Genomic DNA, 9,295 nt, shown 5'->3' with positions numbered 1-9,295 from the left:
CCTCATGGTGAAATGTGACCCAGACACTGCTGTGCTAATCTCTGGACAACAACACAATGAATAAGAGCAGAACCCTGAAAAACAGGTCTGTGAAACTGCACGGAGGTGATTGCGCTGCTTTATTTGCTCAGGGTTGTGTGTAGTATTTACTCTTGGCTTTGCTTTAATAATTGTGACATCTGGTATTTATCTGAAAATAAGGAAGTGCACCTTATGAGCCAACAGGTCTGAGAGACACATCCAGCTGCGTTGGGTTCCACTGCAGCAGGATGGGTGACAAGTGGTGTGCGAGCAGCTCTGATAACCAGACCTTCATTTCCTCTTGAGCTCAGGCACTAAACTGCAAGAAATGGGGCTGTAGAAGAGAAACACCACAAGAAATGGGAAAATAGAAGGGAGAATTTGTTGAAGAGGGCAAATGGGAAGAGTGCTATGCTTGTGCAGGTCTCGTCTACAGATATATATTCATTAGTGGCAGGTGATAATTGCTTCGGATTGTTCTTGCTCTGTTTGTTCTTGAGTCATGAATCACTATGTGAGAGTTGTGCCTGCTGCAGAGGATGGGACTCTCAGATCGAACCAGTTTAACGCAGGAATTGTTTGGGTTGGTTTATTGCCACGTTGATTTTTCATTCCCGGGTGGTAAGTTCCCATGAAAGCACTGCTGTCTTCCCTTTGATTGAGGTAATCTTTCATTATAAACTGTGCATCTCCCGTCAGATCACACTGAGCTGGGAAGGTCTGCTACTGAGCCAACACACAGCATGGTCCAGAGGAGGGCCACGAAGATGAGCAGAGGGCTGGAGCACCTCTCCTATGAGGAAAGGTTGAGGGATCCAACCTAGCTTAGAAAAGAGAAAGAGAAGAAAAGAGAAGATCCAGGGAGACCTCGCTGTGGCCTTGTGTATACTTGAATGGAGCGTATAAATAGGAGGGGGAACGGCTGTTTATGAGGGTGGATAGTGATAGGCCAAGGGGGAATGGTTTTAAACCGAGACGGGGAGGTTTAGGTTGGATATGAGGAGGGAGTTTTTCATTCAAAGGGTGGTGAGGCACTGGCACAGGTTGCCCAAGGAGGTTGTGGATGCCCCATCCCTGCAGGCATTCAAGGCCAGGCTGGATGTGGCTCTGGGCAGCCTGGGCTGCTGGTTGGTGACCTGCACACAGCAGGGGGCTGGAACTTGGATGAGCACTGTGCTCCTTTTCAACCCAGGCCATTCTTTGGTTCTGTGATTCTATGAGTGCTCTGCTGTGGTGCAGCCATCTCACGTTGCCCAGAAATGCACCTGATGTCAGGGGAGGGGGGGAAGATGGTGCAGCTCTTTGGGGTATGGAGCTGCCTGGGGGTGAGTTTGTGTAGGGAAATGGGGAAATGCAAAAATGCAGGTGTTGCTTGGAGTTTGGGCCTCTTTATCCAGGGTTAAGAGGTTAATGGAAGCACAGCTCGAGTGAGGCGGTCTTACAAAAAAAAAAAGAAAGAAAAAAGGAATTAAATATTTACTGGGTGAAAGAAATGCCAATTGGCAGATTAAATACGCAGCCCCTTTGTTATCATTCCAATAATTCCAGAACAAAAAAGTCAGAAGCCAAATGGGGAACCGAAGCTATGGTGCAAACCTCACAGCTGTGCAAAGCAGGAGGGGAGGCGTGCTGCCTGGGGCAGGGGGGCAGCAGCCCTGAGAGCGCTGCCATTGATTCTCCACATCCTTTCCCAGCTCAGGTGCCCTTTCTCCTCTCCTGCTGTTGGATGTGCTGAGGGCATCATGCTTGTGATGGGCAACGAGTTGAGGTAGAAGCTCTGTGCAGAGCTGGGATGGTTTGCACCAAGTCACAGCTGGGTCCCTTTGATGGCTTTTACAGGCTGCCATGTGGGTTCGTGTCTTAATTTCCCTGACCCCCTGCCTGTAAAGTGGAGATGAGAGCTGTGCCTTTTTGTCACCCATTTCTTGCATTAGGCTGTAAATTGTTTGGCACAGAAATCCATTTTCTTGGTGTGCACACAGAGCACCCAGTCACACAAGGCCAGTGCTCTCCATGGGGCTTATTAAGATCTAAACTATTAGCAACAAGCCTTTGTGTTAGCATGCAGAGACTGTTTGAGAGGGACAGACGAGCTCTGGATTTGGCTCCTGTACACACAGTGAGAAGTGGCTTTCCCCAGCCCTGATAACACTGCTGTGCAATGGGAGCTACCCAAGGTATGGCCAGTGACCACTGTCTCATTTCACTGCAGGACTGAGTTTTGAAGAGTGACATGGAAACAACGCTCCAGTTTCTATGGACCCTTGATGTTCTGATGGCAGAACAACTCTTTCTCCCTCGAAAGCAGCATAACCTGAGTCCTAAGGGGCAGTGACCACTTGGAGGTACTTTGAATTGATGCCTGTGTGGCTCGTGCCCTCTCTGTTGAGGATGCAAATGGAGTGCTGGCATGCAGACCTCAAAAGGCAGATGTTTTTCTGCTAACACTTGAGCTGTTCGGGTCAGTGAGGCACTGGAGTGACACTACAACCCTCAGTAACAGAGGGCTTCATCTGACACCCCATTGCACTCCATAGCTTTTGTATGTTCTGCTTTCCCCTGGGACAAACTGTATTTTTACAGCCAGCTGAATGGCAGCTGATATGATCAGGAGCACTGGGAGCAACAATTCCTCAGGGCTGCAACTCACATGGGCTGCTGTGTTTGTTCTTCCCAGGGAGTGAAGCCCTTAACAAAAGCATGGACCATTCCGTACGTATTGCTCAATAGGACAACTTCTGCTCTCAGTTTACAAGTCTGAAAACAAAGTATATATGATACCATCAAACTGCTTCATTCCAAAGCCTGCTGCTCCTTCAAACGTCAAGGCTGTAACCTTCAGACTCTACTCTGAGCTCTGAACCTTTGCATTCCTGGGGATGCTGGTTGGACCTCGCTGTGCTTCAGGGCAGTGGGTGAGCTCATACCTCAGTCCTGAGAGAAACCCAGCAGAGGAGGAATGATGCCACCTGAAGTTCTGTGTGCTGCTGAAAGCTCTTTCTTAGAAAACTTTATTCCCCTTGTAGTTTATTTCTGAATCATAAATGTGCTCAGCTCACATTTGCACGTTCTTCACACTTGAGGTCCCAGGGATTGGCCTTCTTTAATTAAATGAAGACGTGCTCAACTACTTGCTTGCAGGTGTGGGATCTTTAAACGTCACAAATTTCCAAATAAACCAGAAGAGTCAGGAAGGAAAAACAACAACAAATCTCAATACCTGTGAGCTGGTGATGAAGCACCGCCAGAGGCCTTTCCCCTGCTCCTGCTTTGACCCACTTCTCAGCGAGTTGCTCAACCTCTCAGGAGCAAATCTGCCAACCTTACTCTTCCTGCTGGACGAGAGGCCATTTCAGCACGGGTCAACAACAGAGAGCTGTGATTTCAGGGTCAGAAAAAGGCAATGCTCCCCATAAAACATGCTGAGTCCCATCCCAGCTGCCTTCTGTCCGGGTGGAATGCAAGAGGAGTTGTCCCAGAAGCATCAGGCGGCGGCATTGGGATCCATCTTCACCAAGCCTTGAAGACATCGGGGATGGGGATGGAGGTGAGCTGCTCCCCACAAGTATGGCCAGATGGAGAAGGAGGAACTGTGCTGCACTCTGCTGTGAGCTCGGCCCTTCCTGGCCTCCTCTCCTTCCCACTTCTTATTTTCTGTTGTCAGCAGTTGGGTTTGTTTTGGCTTTCAGTGCCCACAGATTACGCAGAGCGCTCTGCATGCTTTGCTGCAGCCATTCGTGCTTTGGTCATTCCTGAAAAGTCTCCCAGTGGACAGATTTCCTGGAAAGCACAGGGCACGAGTACACCTTGTTAATTTGCGTTAATGAACCGGTGAGGTTCTCATCTGCTGAGGTGATGCATGCTATAGCAAAAGCTCTGGAATAAATGACTTCACGTGGCCCTGGGGCCAGCATTGGTATTACTGGAGATTGAGCTCTATTCCCCAGCAAAAACAGTGAAAGTCTCCACTCGTTTCACAGCTGATGCCCAAGAGAAGCTTCACACTGGAGGGAAGAGGCAACAAATGGTGCAAAAGATCATCTGCCCCAGCCAGGGAGGTGTAAGGTCCCATCCCTGGGCGTCCTACCTGTGGTTGGCTGTGAGGTGGTGGTGGTGTTTTATGATATATGCGATCAAAAAGTTGGTATAGCTTCTGAGTATCCAGTGACTGAACGACAGGGCAGGATTCAGTGCTGTGCTCTGAGCCTTTGCACCTCCCTTGCCGGGCTGCAATGCCCCATTTCTTCAGACAACGCTTGAATTCTGACTAACTGAGCATCGACACGGCTGGCAAGCGAAACTGAAAGCAATGCTTTTCCCTTCATAAAAACATTGAGCCTCTCGGTTAATTTTATGAGCGTTTCTTCTTTTGTTTCAGATGTTGTCTCTCAGATGTTAGAAGGAACAAATTAGAATAATTGAGTCAGAATATTTTCACAATATTGAGATGTTTAGCTGGGAAAGTCCAGCTTTGCCTCACTGTAGCGACTCATAATTGGAACAGTATGATCCGATTTGTTTCATTTTTCTCTGATGTTATCAGATAAAACAGAAAATATTAGGCAAGTACTGGGGAACCTTAAGGACCTCCGGCACGGTGCAGGTTCGTGCCCTGTGCTGAGGCAGTGACTTCAAAAGGCAGAGAAAATTCATTCCATTCCAAGTGTAGGAAGTTCAGACTTCAGTCTGATTCCAGCAAATTGTTGTGCTTTTTCTCTTCAGGAGTTTTGGTGGAGATCAATGGGAAAATGGGGTGTTGGAAGGAGAGCCAAATTTTCACCTCTTGTCGCTGCTCGAGGTTTTGGCCAGGAGCGGGGAGGAAGACAGGCGTGGAAAACGTGATCTATGGCTGAGTGTTTCCCATAGCCTTCATGTCTGCCATTGGCAGCCCTGTCCTGAAAGCTCTGAATTTATTCACCTGGCTTGGCACGCTGCTGGGCGATGCACTTAAACTCCAAGGGACCCAAGCTGTGTGCTCTCAGCGCTGCGATTGTAAGGGGATAAATGATTATAACAGTTTAATGTGTAATCCAACCCGCGCGGTATGAAAATTCGACCCTTCTGTAAACATGAAGGAGACTTAAAATTCTTTCTTTGGAAATCACCTGGCCTGCTCTAGTCTGGAGGAAAAAAAAAAGCATCAAAACCACAACGGACTTCTTCATATTTGGTGTGTAATGTTTGGTTTTAGGTGCAGAAGTGGACATAATCCAACGAGGAATGAGGGCATCTGCGTGCTGGTTGAGGTCAGGTATTTGTATTGGACGTGGGACTCTACAGTGACCCAAATGCATGGAGTTTCGAAGAAAAAAACAAGAGTTTTAGTGAATGCAGATGTCATTTCCACTTGTGAGAGCATGTTTTGCCTTTTCTTGTGTTCTTGCCATGAAGTCTGATGTACTGCAGAGCACAGGGAGACAGAAGGGGGAGAATCCCACAATTGGTGCTGCTCTGCTCCGTGTGAATCCTGCTGTTTTGGGTGAGGGTTCCTGAGGGCTGAGTTGCTCTCATGGCCAACGTTCAGCACGGATCTGTGCCTGGCTCAGGGCACGTGGAAGTGAAATAGTGTGGGATATAAGCTGTATAAGCAGTGAGTGCAAAACCGATGACTGGTAAGCGAATGAGAAATGATGGAGAGGATCAACTGGAAACTCAAGTGCAGCTGTGGGTATTTCATGAGAACCATGGGGTACAGTGAGGGCTGGTTTCTGCACCTGCATTTCGTGCAGTAGAACATTGCACAGTGAGAACTTTGCTCACTGGAAGAAAAGATAAGGCTGGAGGAGGGACTAAGGAAAGTCCCTCCGTTTCCAGGGAGCAGACAGCACTAATGAAACACGTCTTGTGCATCTGGAATGGAAGGAAGCATCCCATAATTCTGCACTCAGAATTACATAGCACTGATGTTTAGACAGCTGTCAGCGCTGTGCCTTACATGGCAACGTCTGGATTGAGTGTTTCTCCTTCAACCTGCCATCGGGTGCTGCTGGCGTGTTGCTCCCACGGCTCGTGCTGATGTGTTTGGACATTGCTGTGCTTCCAGATGTCCATTTTGATGAGGGTTGGATGAAGGGTGTGGGTGAGGGCCGGCAGGTGGCAGCTTCGCCCAGCGGATGGGTGACAGAGGGGACACAGCGTGTGCCACCGTCGGCTGTGGCAGTGGGATTCTCCTTTCTTACCCAAACACAGGTCCTGCAGGGTGCAGGAAGAATTCCAGCTGCCAATCCCAGAGCACCATTTCGCTTTAGAACAGACCCTGCTTGTTGCTCCAGTGGCAGCCACCACAGAGACATAGAATGGCTTGAGTTGGAAGGGGCCACTCAGATCATAGAATCACAGGATGGTTTGAGTTGGAAGGGACCTTTAACATCACCGAGTTCCAGCCTGCTACAGGCTGGTTCCAACCAGAAAGTGCCATTTCTTCTGTTCCTGCTGACCACAGTCGGCGTTCATCCTTCCCTCCCAGCGCAGAGCTGTCAGCAGTATGCATGTCTTCATGGCAGACAACACTGCTTCCACTTTACCGAGCTTTTAATTCTGCCTTTTAGTCCAGGTGCTGTTTTGGTTGGGTGGTTTATCTTTGTTTTTTGAGTTTGTTTTTGGTTTTCCCATTCTTTCTGATCAGAAGCAGCACAGATTCTCCCTCTGAACCCCACAGTGCTGCTTTGCAAACTGACCCCCAGCGTGGCCTGACCAGGAACCAGAGCTGGGCACGTGTTTAGTTGTTTTTCCTTCATGTGGATATAAAATCAGTTTGTAAAGCTTGCAGCCTCTCTTAAGCACGAGGGCCAAAGGACGATGTAACCCATCTCCTTGTCTAAACTGGGTTCAGTGCTCACAGAGTGAGGTCAATGTTTCCAGCCTGAGCCATTCTATGATTCTATCCCAACGCCCATCGGTGTCTCTGGAGGCAGGTGACACAGCTCCATCTGTGCTTTGATGATGAGAACAGGCTGATAAGTGCTGCTTTCAGTTAGTCAAGTGGAGACAGGCTTGAAAGGCCTTCTACAAAACCAGCAGCCATCAAAGAAGAGGGGGAAATTTTGCCAATGAATTATTAACTCGATTATTAAAGGTGTAATTAAGCCCTGATGGGAGCTCCCAAGGGAAACAGCGTAGCCAAAGGCTGAATAAGATGGAAAAAAGTCCTGTTCAAGAGCCCAGTATGCAACTGAGCCAGATGCCAATCTATGGGGGACATGGATAGGAACCACCCTCTCCCCCTAGAAAACTTCTCCAGTTATTTTTCCTTAGACTTCCTAATGGCTCCCCTAAACCAGGCTGGCTCAATCTCCTTAGTGGCCAGCTGGGGTGGGATCTGCAGGTGGATTGCACCTTGCCTGGGCTTTCCCAGGTGTTCCAAGCAGGCCACAGAATAGCATGTGCTGAATGATGCGGTGGGAACTTCTGTGCAGATTCACATCTTGCCATGATCCCGCTGCTCTCTGCAGCTCTCTGCCCACTCCTCTGCAGCTGAACACTGCAGGTTTCGGGCTGAGGATGCTGTGGAGCTGCTGAGTCCTGTTTCTCGATGAAACTCCAGGGCCAAATGTGCTCTCAGACTGCTCTCAGTGTGAAGGTTTCCAGACAGGACCACACGCCGGCGGTTTGATTTTCCTTGTGACAATTTGGGCTCAAGTTTTTGCCTTGGTAACAGGGGCAGGGCTCAGGCTTGGAATGAACCAGCTAGAGGCAGCCCCACGGTGTGGTTTCTGGCACAAGGTCTGATCTGCAGTGGCAGAATATCTACCACCAGCAACTGTGCAAGCCTGGGCCAACATCTCAATGGCAAAAGAGGTGGTGAAGCCTCTGGTTTGCTCTACTGAGTTTGGGCTCGTGCCTTGGTTGGATACGGCTTTTTGAGCCATTGGTAGCTGTGTTTGGGAGTTCTTGCACCGTGTGAGCCCAAAGCATGATGCCTTTCTAGGATTTGCAATCCAGTCAAATGAGAGGCTCTCAGAAAGCGAGTTTCATCTGAAATCCGTGTCGACAGTTAGGCAAATTTTGAGAACAGCTTTACAAATGGCGAGTATTGGTCATAAGAAGTATCAGTGTTTTCACATTACACAAAGCCTTCCTTGTTCATCTGCAGAGCTTCAGTTTTGCTTCAGTGAGAGGAAAGTGAGGCTGTTAATTACATGTTCCTGTAAAGAAATGCTGTTGCAGGAGACTCAGAAAAGGGACCCAAGCCCTCACTGTAGCCTGTTTCTGGCTGTTATGCAGGACCACTGTGCTGGGACTCCAATGGAATGAGCCCTTCTGCTGCACTGCCTTCAGAGCTGCACAAACCCCGTCCTTCCTCGCAGCCTCACCCTGCAGCTTCCAGAGCCAGTCATGCGACCCATGTGAGTAACATGCAACGATATTCTTGCTTGTGCTTTTCCCTTGGTGAATCATTTGAGATCTTCAGATTTCTGCCCGTTTTCAGGTTGATTTTGGGGGGTGAATCTGCGTGTACTTTCTCAGCAGATAGATCGGGCGGGTGGTTTTCTTCATGTTGGTGCACAAACCCTGAAAGCCATCAAGACCCAGGGCTGGTGCTACTTACTGTAGGTGGGAAAGTTAAAAGGCGCCTTGCTGCTTCCCTTTTCTTGCTGCAAAGCGAGCATTTCTACATGCATCAGTGCACAGTGCCCATAGGACCATTGCTGCTCTTTGTCCTCTACCAAGAGGACAAACTCTGACCACGGTTGGCTTGCATCATACGAGCTCAGAGTGTTGGCTGCTGCTGTTCCCACTGCCTGACTCAGCGCCGGAAACTTTTCAGCTCAACGTGACTGCAACTCATCTGCAGACAAACACCTGAACGTGTGAGTGAGGAGCAGGAAGGGAGAGGCAGGGACAGGCAAGTGCTGTGCCTGCTGCAAGCAGCTTACAAGTCAAGCTTGGAGAAGTCTGATAGCAAATTTGTGTTGGCTCGACTTCTAAATTAATTTTCAGTATGATTCGTAGCCTTGAAGTCAGAATGCTCTTGAGGACACTAGGGAATAGGGTCACCTGCGTGCAGAGGTTCTGAGGGCTTTCATCCTCTGTGTCTGATGTTGGGTGTGAGCAGTATGGGGCACTCAGCAGGAACACTGAGAAATGATTTCAGACTCAAAGAGGGGAGATTTAGAGCAGATGTAAGGAAGGTTTGGCAGTGAGGGCGGTGAGGCGCTGGCACAGGTTGCCCAGAGAGGCGGTGGTGCCCCGTCCCTGCAGACAGCCAAGGTCAGGATGGACGGGGCTGTGAGCACTGCTGAGCTGTGGGTGTCCCTGTGCGCTGCACCTTTGA

The 9,295-nt window shown here is 49.2% G+C and overlaps 1 protein-coding gene across 1 annotated transcript in view; it reads left to right on the top strand.

The window, feature by feature from the left end:
- The first annotated feature begins 1,374 nt into the window (after positions 1-1,374).
- The window catches only part of POU2AF1 (POU class 2 homeobox associating factor 1), a 32,408-nt gene continuing 24,487 nt past the window's right edge, over positions 1,375-9,295 (top strand). Inside the window, exons 1-3 of the mRNA XM_048968440.1 lie at positions 1,375-2,366; positions 2,699-3,568; positions 8,245-8,366. The gene's annotated coding sequence lies outside the window, so the exon portion shown is untranslated. The remainder of the gene's footprint in view (positions 2,367-2,698; positions 3,569-8,244; positions 8,367-9,295) is intronic.

The sequence above is a fragment of the Lagopus muta genome, chromosome 22, assembly GCF_023343835.1.
Source record: "Lagopus muta isolate bLagMut1 chromosome 22, bLagMut1 primary, whole genome shotgun sequence".
NCBI lineage: Eukaryota > Metazoa > Chordata > Aves > Galliformes > Phasianidae > Lagopus > Lagopus muta.
Note: the sequence above shows the minus strand (reverse complement) of the source record. Positions and strands in the feature narration are given on the sequence as shown.